The sequence below is a fragment of the Hydractinia symbiolongicarpus genome, chromosome 9 (genome assembly GCF_029227915.1).
Source record: "Hydractinia symbiolongicarpus strain clone_291-10 chromosome 9, HSymV2.1, whole genome shotgun sequence".
In the NCBI taxonomy this organism is placed as follows: Eukaryota; Metazoa; Cnidaria; class Hydrozoa; order Anthoathecata; family Hydractiniidae; genus Hydractinia; species Hydractinia symbiolongicarpus.
The window spans coordinates 19,589,351-19,608,283 of NC_079883.1; positions in this window are offsets into that span (position 1 = coordinate 19,589,351).

The window sequence follows — 18,933 nt, forward strand, 5'->3', positions numbered from 1 at the left end:
TTGAACTTGCCAATAAACAAGGTTGTTAATATGCTTAGCACGTAGTCAGGTGATTAAAAACCTATTTCAGACGTGCTAATAACATTTATCTTTATGTATTTTAGCTTGGTACTTTGTTTACGTCAACTTTTTTAATGTTTGCAATTTACGATAGGATTGAAGACTTTATTCGTCCGTAAAATGCCATAGAAACATATTTGTTTGAAATCAGACGCACAAGAAATCCTACAAATATGTATATTCCTAGGGACCCAATTTGCAAAACTTTATATTTACTTAAATTAATAAATTTATTCAAGAAAATAAATATAATAAAACTTGAAAAAGGGGAAATCTAGTGTCTCTGAGAAAGCTATGAATTTCAATAAAACCTAAACCGTATCCAGGCTGAGGCATGCAAAATCCACCCACAAGCTTAAAAAGACGCTGTATGTTAAAAAGTTAACCCATTTTAACTGAAGTTTTCACGAGTTTTATATTGACAGAGTAGCTTTCTGTGATACAAGAAAATAGGAAACTGCGTTGCACCAATCAAGCATGGCACATATTTAGACCCTATCTGACAATTTCAATCATGAGAGTTGTTTTTAATGTTTTCTGCACATGTATCTTTGTCAAAATCATATGCTGTCAAAAACAGTTTATCGGCGTTTTCGAAAGTGGCTAAATTCAGGAGCTATGATAACAGTGAAAATATTTTTTGACTTAAATTTATCAAACCAATCTAAAAACATGTTATAGCAAGACTCAGGACTATTTGAATTTTATTTTTAGCAAAAAGTATAGTTTTGAACAAAAAGTATTTTGAAAGTTTTCCATGGAACGAAATGGACAGGAACAGAACAGAAAATTTCCTACTTGTAATTTCTGTTTCATAGTATTGCAATTTTTTTTACAGACACACTTTGCGAAATTCTCACAAAATGAAATAACCTGATTGGCTAAATAATTGTCTACTTGTCGTTTTCATACACAACGCAAAGAAAAAGTTGAACTCGATTTTAATTTGCTCAGAACAAAATAAACAAAAACATTTTCTGTTCATATGATGTAAACATTTTAAGTATGCATACTCAGAAATTTTTCTGTTTCTTTCCATTCTATTCCACAGAAAATTTTCTTGAAGTGAAAGATAGCCTTTAGCTATATGTATATCCCTTTCAGTACATGTGCTCATACTAGTATTCAGATTAAGGAGGTATTTTAAACAAGAGTATAATTTGCTAACTTTGCAAAAAAAATAGTTCTCGTAAAAATGCAAAAGTATTTCAAAAAATTAGTTCTTGCAAAAAATATTCTCCAAAATATCCCTAATGGTTCTGCTGTTTTACGTAACAGAATGTGTAAGGCAAGCTTTTATTATATCTGAGGCTGTCTACATATATCCAGAAATTAGTCTGCCCTTCTCTTCATTTCCTTGTTTTTCATAGAATTTAAAATCCCACAAAATAAAAAACTTTTTCCATAAACTGGATTTGAAATCTAACAAGACGTATGATATACGCAAACAACCTCGCGAATAAAGTTTACAAAAAGCTGTCTATCAAATTGGGATTTTTGTTACGAAGTTAGACACGACATATTTTACTATTCAGATACGCAATAATATTTGTTACACACTTATTTTTCAAAATTGATTTGTGAGACCTTCCTGACCGGAAAATTCCTCGAACTTTTAATTTTCGATGGGTCCGTCTTTGGTGAACCGACTGACAGGAAGAAGAAAGACCACAAACCCACAAACCCCAAAATTTGCGAAATTCATTAATTCAGTTAATTCTGCCTACATTCACTTTTAAAAAGTTTGGTGGAAACACCTTTATTTACTAGTTAGTTAAACAAGTGTTTTGAACACTTGTCTTATCTTTTTAAAAAAGAAAAAAAAGTAAAAATAGTTACCAAGATGAGATTCGAACACACGACGACTCCCGTGTCGGTGCTCAGAGAGGCAAAAATTTGCATTCTTGTAGGACACATTTGCGTTTTAATACAAGCTCACGAGCTTGTAACAAGAAGCCCTGCGGCTTAAAGATTTCCGCCATTAGCAATAATCTAAAAAAAGTACTGAACTTTGAAGAGGACTGAGTAATATGGGGAAACAAAATCATTGAATATTCTAAAATTTTAAAATTCAATTTTTGATTACTATTGTAACTGTAAATCATAGCTAACTTAACTTACATAAACTTCATTTCTCAATAAGAACAATTTCAAAAGAAAAATAAAAAGCCCTTGCAGGCTGAAAGATTTCGGATTTTCAACCTCATCCATGCATGCACGACTTCTCCGAATTTTTACCCTTTCAGAGGCGGAATTAATTTAAAATTTCAAATTTTTTGACAGAAAATTCTCATTTTCAATCGCAAATATCTCCGCAACTAGCAACACCTATGAGCTGATTTTAGGCCCATTCAATGGGTAACTTGATGCTCTTTAAAACGCTGTCTAGTTTGGCCGTTCTCCTCCACACCGGGGCAGTGCAAGTCGCTGCGTGCTTTACACAGTAGATTTATTCCTATGGAGCTACAGAGAAAGGGTTAATGGGTGCAGTCGAAATATAGAGAATTCATCTTCTTAAGTATTTTGGCTCGGAGTTGGGTAGACATCCATGAAGAATGTCCAAATTCGAAAAAAAATTCCTCTCATTAAAGAGTAAGGTAAAAAACATCCTCACCAGGGAAGAAATGAAGCCACATGTGAACGAGGTTGATATGAACTTTCATTTTTTTTTATTCGAGAAAAATATGCTTTAATACTTGTTTTCTCATTTGAAGGTACATCATGATGATTAATGAAGGCTACCGGATGGTTTTCTGGTCATAACAACGAATACACTTCTATTCAAAAAGGCGTTGTGAAGTCATTTTATATTTCACGTTTCGGAAGACTGCCGATACCTACGTTCTAGGATAAGCTAAAAATAGTTTGTCACAATGTTGTGCGTTGCAAGCCGGGATGACAATACAATCAATCCGTGTGTCACGCTTCTGGGATGTGTTTACAAATTTTTAGCATCAGGACCCTTTTTATGACAGAATGTATATATTACTGATTGACATATCCTGTATGCAATCCCGTTCCCAGAGCTGTTTGGGTTGTGATTCATGAAAACGTCAACAGAATACACCACACATATTTTATTTGCTGTCTCTTCCCCTTTTCGCGTAGAGCGCGTAATAGAGTGCGCAATAGGCAAGAATGAAATTAAAACGCACACTTTTTTTCCAAACCTCAATTCTATCTATCCCGAAATTCCTATAATACCCAGAAATCTGTTCCAGATCCCAATTTACTGCGTTCCTCTAGGTATATTACGTCTTAATAAATTTTTCACGCTTTATATCACTGAGTGTTCTGATGTAAATATACGAATTTGCTGTCAGCGATAATCATGTTGCTGTCATCCCCAGTCTCTATTTGAAGCGAGGTTCGTACGGTTCCCACCAGAGTTGATACTAGAATTACCGACCGCGTTCCTCTGGTCTTTACACTCTCGTTATTTTTCAGCGCTGCTTCGTCAAATCATGCGCATCAGAAAACTTTAAACTGAATAATGCTGCAAGATTGTTGTCGTTTTTAACGCCCGGTATCAACCCTCGTGCACTACACTACAAGTACGCAGAGAAACAGTGGATGGATAAGCTAGGTAGGCCATGCGAGCATAGAGAAACGATTTACGGATACGCTATCCTAAATTAAGAGAGACAACGTACCCAAATTCATCGACCCCGAAGTTAGTGCGTTTCTTTGATCTAATGAGCATGCGCATCAGCAAGCCTCGAACTGAATAATACTGCGCGACTGTTCCCAGCTCCCCTGTTTCAAGCCAGCGCGCAACGCTTTACCACGAAAGTTGATAGCCATTACATAAAAACGCATAGAAATGGTTTATGGACATGTACGTAATACGTGGTAATTGTTTTCACAGCAGAAAAACAACCTGGTTTCCAGGGCATTGCTGCTTGGAAAAAAAACATATCGGTGAAAACGGCGCGGCGGGTTCACGAGTCGGGGGAAGTGTCAAGCGTGATTCGAATTGCCCTTAGATAATAGCTTCAAATTTCATTTTCATGGTTGGGTGTAATAAAATCGAATGAGAAAGCAGTTTGAAAACAGAAAAAACACATGGGAACTGAAGGTAAGTAGTAGTACTGATTGTGTCAACTTTTGTTGAGAAGTAGCAAAAAATCTAATAAAACATGTACAATAATACATCAAGAGCTCATAAAAAAGTTATAAGTCAAAATACTCTTATCGTTTATTGGAAATCACCAAAAAGTTTATAAGTCAAGAATGATGTTTCGATGGTTCATCATCAGTGTTGTCAGTTCATCCATGAGAAGAATTCGACAAATCTTGTCCTCATCATCAAAACACGTTTCACCTTTGCTTTTTAGATATTGATACAGCTGTGGCATATACATAACCACTTCCTGACCTTCCTAAGTTATGATCTTGATAATGAAATTAATTGGAAGAGCACTTGCTACACTGAAAAAAATCATTTCCTGATGTTTTCTCATCAACTGATGCAAAGCACAGAGGGCACTTCAAATTCTTGTGGCTGATGACAACAGACTTTATAGGAAATTTGACTTTTGTTTTGAGATCAAATGGAGGCGGCATCTTTTTCACAGTGTGTTTTGACGGAGTCAAGGATGTTTCATTGGTGGTTGTTAGGAAAAAACCAGTGGAAGTATTCGACAGCTCACGCACAACTGCATTTTGGATTTCATAGACGCCACTCTTTAAGTTGTTGCCCTTCTCGTTCCACAACGAAAGCAAAATGATACCAGAGTCATCATTAATAAAGACATCTGTTCTTTTGGTGTCACCATTTACATCCATTGCTGATGTCGCCATGGAATCGATGTTGATAAATCCTACCACACTTACTGCCTGTCTATCATAGCTGTTATCCAAGATACTTTCAATCTTCAGCTGTTTTGCAATATCCCTTTAATTTTTTTATGAGGGAAACCAGCTTGACTATCTTCAATTTTCTTGTTTCGATTGATCTCTATATCTTGTTGCGAGTTATCTTTCCAATTGGCCTTGCGCTTGAAGTTTTTCAGCTTCACTGTGCTTTTTTCCTCCGTAGCCTTTTCCAGTTTGTCTCGCAAATCCATTCGGAACGACATGCCTTGATGAACATTTTGTTTGGTCTGAACTGTGAAACTGTAGTATTCGGTGTTCCCAGATCTGGATTTTTTACAGGGCTAAGGTCGTGAATGTAACATGTTAAAGAATCTTCTTCACCTCGAAGAAGATTCAAATTCTAGAAGGCTCTGGCCGTGACAAATATGAAGTTCTTGCATTTTATCCATGAAATAATTGGTTCCACAAGTTGCAAATTTTACATGTTATGGACAATCAACGTTTTTTATAAAAAATTTTGGGAATGGAAGATGCCATATATTTAAAAACAGAAATCTTAGCAGATCGAAAAATAACAAACAGTGAAAACGCATCGAAAAAACTAGAAGCTTTTTAACAAATAAATTTCCGAAAACTCTGTGACTTTCCTAGAAATTGAAGTATTTCCCTCGACCAACCAAGGTGAATTTCCCGACTATGTGTCAGAGCCTTCTTGACTTCAATATTTCCCCTCTTTTTGCAATCCTCAATAAGAGCAAAACTACAAAAAGAAAATGAACATTCATTAGTGTTCATCGAAAACTGAGCTTCAGGTGAAGTTAGTTATTTGAAATTGAAGGTGATTGAGTGGGATTCAGTTTTGAATAAAAATGGCTGGGCAGAATGAAGCTGTTCCACAAAAATGTTCACATAGAACTTACCAGTCACAAAAACGTTTTTTCTTGATTACTGAACAAATTAAACTAATTATTAATTCTAAAAACATTTTCATACAAAATTATAAATAATTCAAATATTGAGAAATGCATAGGTACTAAGCGAAGTGTTTCATAGAAACTTTTGAAATTCAACTAGATGTGGCAATATTTTCGCTTCAGTACCTATTGTTCTCGACATTACAATCACATTATGTATTTAAAACATATAATGTAACACAAAATTAAATACTACAGCCAAACATGTTAAAATGACTTATTGTCTATAAAGAAGACTATGTGCTTGTATTTTCCACAGGTTTAGCTAGTAGGAAACTAAAAAAAATACCCAATACTGGTACTGTCACTTGCTATAAGATTCACCAAATTTTCTCTCTGTTTTCATGTTAATTTTCATTACTCTTGCCATCTTTCACTCATTATCCAAACTCATATTATCCTGATCATCCTCATGTTTACATGTCAACCTGACTTTCACGGCATCATGATCTGAAAAATAAACACATAAATAAATACATTATTATGAACATAAACACGATCAAGAAGAGACCCGTCAATATGACTCGGTTCCTGTACAATCATAGTATAGTTGCTTAAAACTTCTGTTAGTCTATGTGAACTTGGCTTGAAATAATCAATGTTGAAATCTTCTAGTAAAATATGAACATCCTCTGTGCTCAAACGCTTATAGAGTTAATTACAAAAAGATGACAAATATGAGGAATTTGACCTGTACAAAACTCCAATTCTGACAGTTTCATATGCAAATGATCTTTTCTCAACTCTAACCGTAGAGAAACCAGGAACAATAACATTTTGACTAGTATATTCAAAACAATCCCTGTAACATACTGCGATACTTTTGAACTTATCTACATCGGAATTAGGACAAATATCAAACATAGGGAGTCGACTGGATACTTCTGTAATGTCATGATCAGGTAACAATTGTGTTTCAGTTAGACACAATATATCCGGTTCTTTCAGTTCCTTGTCGTGTTGAATATCAATAGCATGTTTTGACAGTGATCAGCCCTGATTGCCTTCTGTTTGAATTCACCAGTAAAATATAATACCTTTAAAGAAGTGACACAACTGATAGCTACATACATTTGGCCCGGGTTGAATTGAGTCTGCTTGATTAAATTGAAACTAATAACCGCTTTGGACAAACTCAAACCTTGACCTTTATGGACGGTGCAAGCCCAAGAAAGCATCAGTGGGAATTGCGCTCTTTTTATTACCGGTGATGAGAGCTTTCTCTTTATGACATGAATATCTGTGTCAGTTCTTCTAACTGGTACAACATGGTGCAATCTAGCAAAATGATCTTTTGATATTTTTATAGCATAGATTTATCGAACACAATTGTCAGAATATAAAATATGGAAAACTGTTCCAATACAGCCGTTGATTAATCCATCCTCAATATCCAAGTTTGTTGTTAGCATGACCCTAGCTCCTATCTTCAAAATCAAACTGTCTAGCTAGACCACCTGTGTCTGTTTGTTTCCTGTTCAATGCTTCATCAATAACATGTGATTGTACATCATTTGGTATTTCATCGATCGCATTTATTTTACACAATGAACCATCTACACGTTGCAACATATCTTCATTATGTTTTTAACCGGTTGATTTTCTGCAAACAAATGTAGGGCATCAGCAGGATAATTGGAATCATTATCGTCAATGAACCTTGATTTCAAAAGACTTTCATCCTCACTGGTCAGGTTTGCAGTCCTTACATTGTTCAACAGATCAATAAAAATATTATCACCTTTCTGGCGCATAACTTTTGTGAGCTCTGCCAACTTGAAATATTGCCATAACTTCAATAAGCTTACAAGAAACCCATCGTTAGAATAGACACGCTTTCCTATAACAGAAGGGAGTTGATATAGATCACCACACACTATAATGCTTTTTCCCGCAAAAGGAATCCGGCTCGGACCTCCAAATATTTCAATTAGTCTTTGATGGATATTTACAAGTAGAGTATTTGAAACCATTGAAATCTCATCAATGATAATGACACACACTTCAGATAACTTATTTCGTAAACGAGTTCTCATTTTGTCACTAAGAGGAGCATAACTATTGCCGTGAATTCCAAAACAGGAATGAACTGTTATATCTCCAATAATAACAGCTGCTACGCCAGTGGAAGCTAGAAGACATACCCGCTGCTTTTCTGCATGGTCACCTTTGTAAATTAACAACTTGTGGAGATTTGTATATAGTTTTGATCAGATAAGATATTCCACACCCACTTTCACCAGTTAAAAATATAGACAAAGGTTCGAAACATTTGTCGAAATACAGTTTTGGTTTTTTATAAATTTTCTTGCCCAAGAAAATACTGTATCAAATACTTCCTTTTGCTTGTCATTGAGAGATCTAATATCTTTGTTTATTTTGTCATCAGACGCCACAACAAAACTGTTTCTTGGCAGAGCAGATGAATTAAAAGGAGTTGATTCTGTTTCATTTTCTGAATCATTTTCTTCTCTTAATACTAAGAGATCAACTTCTTCATTTTCCTGTTACGCAAATGCATCTTGATTAGTGTCCATGTCAACTCTAAAGCTAGCAAAAGCTTTTGTTTGTTCATGTTGACAATATTTAAAACCCCTGGTTGATTAAGTTTTCCCATGTAAGTACCTTCAAGTAACTCGATTTCAAAACGAAAAGGATAGTATAAAAACAGTAAATGATGAGCATATTTTTCTGGTTGAGTGTGTCAGTTTGGAGTATAGGATCGAATACAAGCACAGACCTTACGACACTTGAGTTTTTGTTTAGAATTCATTAGAGGTATTGGTGATGGATATGCAGAAAGAGAGTGATTCATTTCCATTGACTCGTCATTTAAAATGACGGGCTGGTTATCATTGTCACTTGAGTCTGTTTTTGAAGAGTAAATAGTAAAATGCTTAGAACTCTACATAACACATTCTATCTAAAACAGCATATTTTCCATTTTTGAAAGTTGAATCAGGTCTAATCAAATAACGATCAAGCATGTTTGGTTTGAATATATCAATACTATCATCAGGCAATTCTTCAAGTTCAGTCTTACTTTTGTACATTCTGAACCGATCTTCCGGCAAATTGCTATTTGCGAAAATTACTTTTGGAAATGTTTTACGCAACCATAATTCTAACATTAAATGATACACAGCTCTATGATTTGAAAACGCATTTGCAATTTTATTCAATTGTTCATATTTGCTATCCCCATTTTCTTGTGCCTCCAACAATGCCTGCTTTATTGCACGTGAGCATTCATCTTCTGCTTTAGAAAGGTATTTACACATGTAAGTTACTGCTTTGTAATGGTTGAAAACTGGTTGAAGGTCAATATTTGCTTGCATGAGTTAGGGGGACGTTTCAAATGAATTTCAAAATCAGAGTCAGGTGATATAGAAAGAGCATTATAATACTCGCTTTCTGAAATTCCTAAACCTTCCAATATATCAGGAATACTTTTCGGAGCTTCATAGTTATCTCTTGTGGATCAATGATGTTCCTCTTTTTCGGGAACAGGTTTTGATTTATATAATCTTTCACTTTATCCAAGATTTCTTTTCTTTTTGATAATACATTTTCTCTTTGTGCAGAAGCCATGTCTGATGGGAGTGGTTCTGCTACCATTGTTCTATCAGTGAAGAAATGTCCAAAATTAAACCGACATGTGCTATTCTTATACTTTCAGAAGTTTTAGAATGGGAATGTATCTGAAACATTTTCACAACTTTAAACGATTCTGGTTCTGTATCAGGGTCTGGAAGATCTGCTCTTATAACACTATCAACAAAGCTTATGTACTCTTCCTTGTTTTCTTTTGTTAATACTGGTGCATCAATGATCCACAAAAACACATGAACATGGGGACTACCTCTAACTTAAAATTCAACACGAATTACATGATATTTAACCTTGCCAAGGGGTCCATCAAGAACAATCTCTTTGAAAAAAACCTCTCCTCGGTATTGAAAATTACGTGCTACTAAAACAGGGTTCATGTTTAAAATTCTACATCGCTCCATGTAGTCCATAGCCTCAAAATCATCTTCTGCAATATTATAACCATTGAGTTTAGATATTATAGAGACCAATTCATTCCATCGCAAGTCAGCACAGGACAGTGTCAAAAAAATGTAGGTGTTCCAAACTGTTTTACCATAGCTAATACTTCATGAAGAAATTTTTTTTAATAAGCGGGCGTGCCTTTGATAGTATTCTTAAAGCTGAAAGCTTCATCATTAGCTCCGAAAGATTTAACAGTTTCCTTAAAAATCGAAGAGAACATGCTGGCAGTTAAATTATTACCACACATTTTTTCATGGCTATGTTTATTCTGCTTTTCAAATTAATTTCTTGAATCACGTGATCAGCATAAAATATATAGTCGGCATCAGATGCAAATTTTTGTGAATAGTGGAGAAGACGTTGGTTGAAATATTTAACAGGACTCAACTTCACAAAATGTTCAACGTTGTAACCAAATTTACCGGTAGGAAACAAGTGGGGATGTTCCTCGCAATTTTCATCATTGATAATAGATAATGGCATTTTCCCTTCACCTGGGGCAACGACTAAGATATCATCATCTACGGCATGTGGAATTTTAGAGGTCATGACAGTTTCATTCGCAGCTACTCTATACTGACCTAATTAATTTTCATCATCCTCCTCATCACCTTCCTGCATACTTTCTGATCCATTATCTAAAATTATTTCTAGCTGTGTATTTTCATCAAAACTTAATAACTCGGGTGGTATTCCATTCATATCAATTGTAGTATGTTGATACAGAGGGTTGTTCGATTTAAGGTATTCCACTGGTTCAAAATATACATGACCGTTGGATGAGTGGCTAGTTACGATGATACAGTCTATGTACAGCAATGCTAGAAGTCGTGTCAGGATTAACGATTCACTTAGTGATTAATTTAGTGTAAATTGTTTGTTCTAGTCTTAGAAGCGCTGTCGATGGAGTTCAAAACAGGTTGTCCATGGGAGTTATTGTATGCAGATGATTTGGTTCTCATAACAGAGTCGATGGAAGAGTTAGTTGAAAAGTTTGAGAAGTGGAAGAAAGGACTAGAAGAGAAAGAGCTAAGGGTGAACACAGCAAAGTCTAAAGTCATGATTAGTAGCATTGCAGCCAAGTGTGACCTTGTAGTTGGCAGTGGCCTTGTGGAGTTTGCAGGAAAGGGGTTGGTAGTAACTCAATTTTTTGTCAGACTTGCAAGCATTGGGTACATAAGAAGTGCAGTAGTATTGGTGGAAGGTTAAGAGCTGACATTCAGTTTGTATGCAAGCGTTGCAAAGGTGAGATTATAGAGAATGAAGTATTTCCAGCTTTAATGATGTACAACAGTGGCTCGTTAGAGATATTTGAGAACTTCTGTTACTTAGGTGATATGTTGGGCAGCGAAGGGGGTGTTGGAAGGAGTGTTACTTGCAGGATAGGTTCTGCTTGGAAAAAGTTCAGAGAGTTACTTCCTTTGTTGACTAGCAGAGTCTTGTCAATTGAGTTAAAAGGTAGGTTGTATCAGGCCTGTGTAAGAAGTGTTATGTTGTACGGTAGTGAGACATGGGCAGTGAAGCAGGAAGATCTTGACCGTTTAGAAAGGAATGATATGAGAATGGTTAGGTGGATGTGTAACGCCAGTCTGAGAGACAGAAAGAGATCAGATGAGCTAAGAAGCAGGCTAAGTATCCGTAGAATTAAAGATGTTATCCAGATAAGAAGATTGAATTGGCTGGGGCACTTGGAAAGAATGGAGGGGGATAATTGGGTAAGAAAGTGTAGAGACTTGATAGTTCCTTGGGCAAAGCCCAGAGGCAGACCGAGAAAGACTTGGCAGGAGGTTATAAGGACAGATTTGATATAGAGGAAGTTGAGTTTAGATATAACACAGTCTAGATCAGATTGGAAGAGGGTCATTAATATACCCCGTCCAACCCATGCTAGCATGGAAAACTAACGTTAAGCCGAGAATGACGAACTGCATAGTATTCTTCATTCCACTTTCCCTTTTTACATTTCATATTCTTGTGATCATGAGCATACTGCTCCCTCAATTTCAAAGTGATTTGCTCCTTTGAGTTTTGGTATTTCTCCCTTTTTTTTCTTTTCCGAATTGAAGAAGCGATGAGTGTCGATTGAGATTCACTTACTGCAACTTTGACAGTCTGAATTTCGTAGTGATATATCCCCATTATCCAATATATAGTCTAAATCCCAATTGGTCCATAAAGAAACCTTGTGTAATGTAGACCAAACAATAGAATACAATGCATTTGCAACACACTGGTTACCAGCGCTTTCACCATATTTTGAATTGTCTTGATGGAAATTTCCTAGGACTTACTTAACAATGCTGAATGTAGGGCCTGGATTGCTCTCTATGTTACCAGCACAAAGCAACAACATGAGTTTTAAAAATAACATATTGAGGTTTAATTCCATGATGATAATGACTGCAACCACAAAAAATGGGGGTGGGGTGGGGTATAGTTGATTTTTGGCCGAAGATGGAGAAAATTCCGTGCGTTGCGTTTGAATAAGAATTCGGATATGATCCGAAATCTTAATAATAAACCTGAAAACAAAATGACGGCAAGGCTGAAAATTTATCTATTTTCTCTTTTTCTCTGAAAAACAACTTGGAAAATATCTTTAAAGGTGGCAACAAAATGTTTTTTACACTTTTTACATAATCAGTTACGAAAGGTTATTATTTTTTCTTTTATAACACACTTATCACGATTTTATAGCTGTAATACATTATCTTTCACCAAAAATATTCAGCCTCAACAATTCCTCTTTAAATTAAAATTCTTGAATAATTAATTAGTTTTGCTGAATACAGCTTTAGTCTCCGTGCTTGTAAAATTGTACAGAAGGAAATGACGTAATCATTAAAGGGAAACGTTAATAACATCAAAGATGACGCATTATAAGACGATCTTCATTATGCTACACTGCACGAGCTTTAACTTTCGATTGCAAATAAACTTAAAATAAAGTATTGTTCATTGGATAATAAAACAATTTGTTGCACTGTTAGGATTCCTTGTCGCGAGTTATTCGTTGATCACGTGATCTGCTGTGTGAGCTCGGCTGCTGTGCAGTTGTCACGAGCTAATGGTGACGTTAACAGATCGAGGCCGCCTTCTAACAGGAAGAAGTGATTTTACGTGCGTTGTAAAAAGTGAGCTTTATTAAGTTGTATATATAAGAAAAAGAGTACATAGAACAATTTGTGAGTAATTATTGTCGTGTCTCGACGCAAGATCCCGACATCTTATTGGCTTAAAACTCATTTTAGCCTCGTTCTCAGAAAAGAATCTGTCAAAATGAGGATTTAGGCTTTAGCCTGGATAAGTTTCGAGCGTCCAGCCTAGCTGTGCTGTCTCTATCTGTCTGTCTATCTGTCTCTATCTTTCTATCTATCTATCTATCTCCTCAGGCGATTGTAAAGATTCCGCCTTAGCTGGAGATATAGAGAATTGTTCCTTCTAGCACAGTCGCGCACACGCGCACGCGCACGTCACAGCCAACCACAACAAATCCAGTATCCATGGAGTGCTTAGCCATGGAATTCAAGGGTAAGTCCCTAATAAGCGATGCTTAGTCATGGAGTTCAAGGGTAAGTCCCTATCATACAGCAAATGAATAAATAAATTCTGGCACACCTAGAGGGGAACTCTCCCTGCACATCCGCTAATAATCATCAAAAATCAACGCATGCACAGTAAAGACGTGAACAATATGTAGATGAAATCCTCAGATGTTGTTGGAATGTATATATAAAATGCTACTCTGTTACTGGTGCTCTGTAGAACTATGAGACAAAATAGGCGTCGGGTGTCCCATGAGATACAACCCTCCACAGGTGAGTACAAAACATACCACGAAATCGGCTTTTTTCATGTCAAAGAAATCATGGCTGCCCATATAGGCGATGGTGGTGAGTACGTGTAGGTACTTTTGTGGAGATACGTGCTGCTTGGCTTACGTGGAAGAGCGAAAGAAACCAAGGTTATCTTACAACCTTGTTGTAAGATAAAAATACTACTAATAAATGTGCATCAACTGTCAAAGAAAATTTGATATATTTGGAAGTGCAGTAGTCATGACCTTTATACCCGGTATCGGTCTCTCCCTGCCGCTAATGGCGTTGGCCCTGGTACAAGAATCAGAGATGGAGAAGTATAATGAGCGGAGGATTCAAAGCTATGGGATCGTCTTAAATCCTTAGAGTAAATGGAACAATCTAAGGACTGTGAAAGGGTACTTGACGAGTATGACAGATGTACCTGTGGGCGGAGGTTTGTGGTAGATGGCAAATTGTAAGGTAGATGGTAAAAGGTAAGGATAATCGGTACATTAAAGGCTATCATACACGAGACCTTGTAGTAGCCCTCAGGGTAATAACACCTAAAATCTGGTCCCCACATGGGGTTACCCGGTGTAACACCAATGCGGTACCAGCGATGAATCTTAATTTCGAAGAGTACCCTGATTGGGTTGCTAAGTATCACCAGATCTGGTCCAAGATCGAGGAGTTGATATCTGAGCAATTGACGACAGAGCCTGCGAAAAAGGACCGTTATGTGAACGCCAGGATGCAATTACAACTAAATTCCACGGTATGCAAGTACCCTACAATGAACCCTGCCAAGTCAGTGCCATCCTGGCTATTTCATCGGTGTATGTGCAAGGTAAAAACTACTACCCCCAGGTACATGTTGTGGAAGGTCGGTATAAGGACTTCAAGAAAGAATGGTTGCTGAGAGAGGATTAAAAAAACCATATATTTCATAGGTCTTCATAGGCCTATGAAATATACCAAATTAAGGGCTGGAAGGAGGAGAATCTACGTAACGCTTACATACTGCGCAGATCGAACGTTTTTTTAAATCTCATTCTGTACCTCTTGCCTCCCATCCTCCCGTCCTTTCGCAACTAGCTGGGCACGCTCCTGTTCATTGATACTATTCACAATCCTATTAAAACGTTGTCGCATCTGTTCCTTTAATAGCATATACTTTTGCTTCTCACAGCTAATCAGGCTGTACTCATAGTCACTAATAGCCCCATTTTCTACTGATTTTGAGATGAGATCAACAAAAGAGTTCAATTTTGATTCGGCCAATAGCCTTATAACTTCATGTTTCTTGGATTTGACACTGAGCCTTTTTGAGTCATTGCGTAGCCCTGCCTGCCCTATCCCAACTGCAATGGTAATCCCCCCATAGCTATGGCCAAAGGGACTCCTACGCCGGAGGCCATAGCTCCTATACAAATTCCCGACGTAATTACAAGCAGCCCATGGTCGCAGAAGCGTACCCACGTGCTATGCATTTCAAACTTCTTAGCGAGCCTGTCCCGCTCCTTAATCTCATTTCACAGATACTGTTCCGTTCTCAATCTTTTTGAGTCTGTAGACCTGGCTTTGGTTTATAATATCATCCTCCGTAGGTGCACTCGGTAGGTTCGGATACAATTTGGTTATTTCGCTCATTTATTCTATCAATAATTGCATCGTGAGGCCGGTGAAGGATACATTTTTCTCATGGTGAAATTCTGTTAACATGAACTCGAGGCGATCCGTCAAGCCCTTCAAGGGAAGGTATGTTGGGGTATCAAAACTCCAAGTAAGCATGTCTCCCCAAGCGTTTAGCTCCTTGGTGGGAAGCAAGGCCAGAATTTTTTCCTGTCAAGTAGGCAGTCGTCTTCATCCAACTCTGGCAAACGAGTCTCAATCTTTGGTAAATGTCGGTCCTGTAGTATGCATCGTAGTCACCCTTCATATAGTATTATTTCGCTGGATCGTAGGGCAGGCCCAGGAGCTCCTGGAGTTGTCGAATTATCACCACCGAGTACCCGTCACTGACACGTAGCCTGCAGAGTCCATTTTTCAGGACAAACAGTTTCATTTTGTCCTCTGCCAGACTGTTGACGATAGCCGCTAAATCCTCGATCTTGTACAAATCATTCAGGATCTCATTTCGAGTAACCCTCTGATCAGGCCCTATTTTACGTATAGTAAACTGATTGTTACTGTACAGGTTCAGCCATACAGGCCTGATACTGATCAATTTCAAGGCTATCCTACTATCCTGCCCCAGGTAGTCCTCAAATATCGTAGGCTTTTCGATATCAGTGATATACAGTTGCTTCATCTTTGTTTTAAAACAAAGATGAAGATGTATTCGTACAATCCGAGAGCTAGGTACAAGTGAAACAGGGGAGAATGACCGCTTGGTATAACAAACCTGGAGCATCAGGGCCTGTACGTGTCTACAGACTCGCACATTGAGTTGGCATTCTCTTTTACCAAATACCAGTTTACCACCAGAGTTTACCAAATATGCTATCAAAATCCTCACCAATTTACTGAACGACCCTATTAGGGTGGGTTGGACAGGGCAGGCGCTGGACTACTGGAACATTCAGGTTAACTTCGCCACCCATTGCGCAAGTACTGCCTTAGGCATCTCTTCCAAGCACATGACAGGTTCCGTACCCCTTGTCAACTCGATTTTTTGAATTTTACGTCTATTACCACATGCGTCGTACCCTAGCAAGAATGAAAGTCCCCATGCCTAACGATGGGTTTTCTCAGTACAAAAACCCCTGCTCAACCTCCGGATATGCGCAGGTATGTAGGGAATACTGTGCAGATGCCAATAGCCTGTACAAATTCAAGGCTGTCATGTCCTTATTGACAAATGGTAGATGGTGGCCTCAGGTCGATGGGAATTGGGCAAAGTTCATCATCCCCACAAGTCAGGGTTTGACATCGGAGGGTCTGACCAAGCTGAGCGAGAGTATTCGCGTCTACGTGGTCCTGTTGCTAGGATCGCAGGCAGAAGGCATCCTTAATCGGATTTGGTGCTGACAACTACACAGCAAGGCAGATCCTGTTGCAAAAATTTGAGGCCATGGTACAGCGTCAAGAGAATGTAGGACATGATATCGACGAATTTCAGAAGGTGCTTTAGTATGCCCGAACTCCGGTGAATTTTGCCGTCATGCCCAGCGTATACATGCTGCACTCTGATATGAACCTGCGCATAGGCAAGATTGTGGGTTATAATAACAACATTCTCATAGCACCTGCCAATGTAAATGTGGGGGTACGGGTTGATGTGAATAACAAGCCTATTGTCAAGCATACCATCAGACATGTCGCAGCTATCAAATCACCACCCAAGCATACTATCAAACCATATCAACCATATCTAAAATCCTGCAGATTGTACGTAGGATTTTCTAAAGGTTCTATTGTTTCCATCTGGATGATCTCGCCCTAGGCCTCCTCTTCAATATTATTCACAAGGACATCAACCCTATTCACGAAGTTCTGGGCCGTTGCTTTACCACCTTTGTTGGGTGTTTGATAGTCATCAATTCCAATGGCCTTCATACGCGTACTACCTAAAAAGATGCGGGGACGGCGACCTCGGGGTCTACCGCAGCCAAGGCGGCCGATGCTGCGTACAAGATCACGAACATCAAGTTAAAGTTTGACAAAGTGAGCCATGAAGGCCTAGCAAGTGCCATGATGTGAAGGTATAGCCACCTTGCACTACCCTACGAAAGGATCCTAAGAAGTAAGGCAGTGACCATGAAAAAAGCCGACACTTCAAACAACCTTCAAATCGATACCCCTGCAAAGAGCCTAAAAGGCGTCTTGCTACTCTTCATAGACCCTGGGAAAGTGAAGCCCTACGCTGGTGTTAACGAGGTCTTTTACAACCCCAAAATTGAGAAGATAAGCGTCACGGTGGAAGGGGAGCCTAATGAACTGTATAGCCATGCCATGCTCCCCAAAGACCACCTCGAACAAGTCGTGAGCCTTTTCGGTAGCCATGACGCCTCGGTAACGATTGGCCGATTCTTCAACGAGAGATATGCGTTGTTTATCGATTTCCGGGTCTCTCCCGACGATACACTACATGGCGCCGGAAGACCCCTGCAAAGGCTTAGTGACGGAATTACCCTCCATATGACTAAGAAGGCCGACGGAACTGGGGATTTCAGATGTTATGTGTACTTGCTCCAAGATGCTCAGCTAAATATCTTAGATGGTAGGTTTCATAGCGTGGAGTACTAATAAATGGCGACAATAGCTGTTCTCGTTGCAGGCGCTGCTGTTAATGCATTGGCATTCAGTGGCACGAACTTTCTATTTAGTAAGCTCTCGGGGCATGGCAAGGCCGAGAGGAGAAGACATGATAGGGCCATGGAAAAGCTCAATGATACACAGTGGATACAAGACCGACAGGCTAAATTAGACTGGTTTGCCAAGCAACTGGAACTATAACTAAAGGCAAGGAAGATTCTGAGAGAATTGGATGACGACCTCTATAAATACTATATTGCTTCAAACAAGAAAGCCCCGATATTGTCCGATTTTTACACACCCTCAAAAGAGCAACAAGATGGGAAATTGACCTTCATCGTTGACTCATTGTCCCTGCTAGGGTTCGTGGCGTATAAGTATCTCTATGAACGGTTTTTGACATATAATACAACATGTCAAAAACGCACGTTGTTACGGAAGAAGAGTCTGGAAAATTAACCCAAATTTACTACATGCCAGATCATCTCTGGACGGGGCGCAAGGCTGTCAAATTGCTCGCGAAAGAGAGCGGTCTATCCAAAAAGCTAGTCAACCATTGGCTGTCCCGTCAATTGCTCTAGCTCCGGCATATCAGGGGCCCAAAACGTATTGATTACCCTAATTTCATCATCACAACACCCAACGAAATGCACCAGCTAAATCTACTATACATGCCCCATGATTTAGACTCGAGATAAAAACCGCCCGCCATTGCGCTCCAAAAATTCCAGCGAGATTGCGGACATGATCAAGCGGGACCTTTACGATACCCCAAAACATTCCAGTGTGATAATGGTTCTGAATTTAAGTCAGATGTAACGATGTTACTGGAGGACAAGGGTGTGGAGATTAAACGGGCTACCACAAAATACCACCATGCATTCACGGCCTTTGTAGAGTTGTAGCACAGGATGCGCAGGAGCTTGTTTCTAACGAGAATAGCAGTATATGGGTCAAGCACCTATACG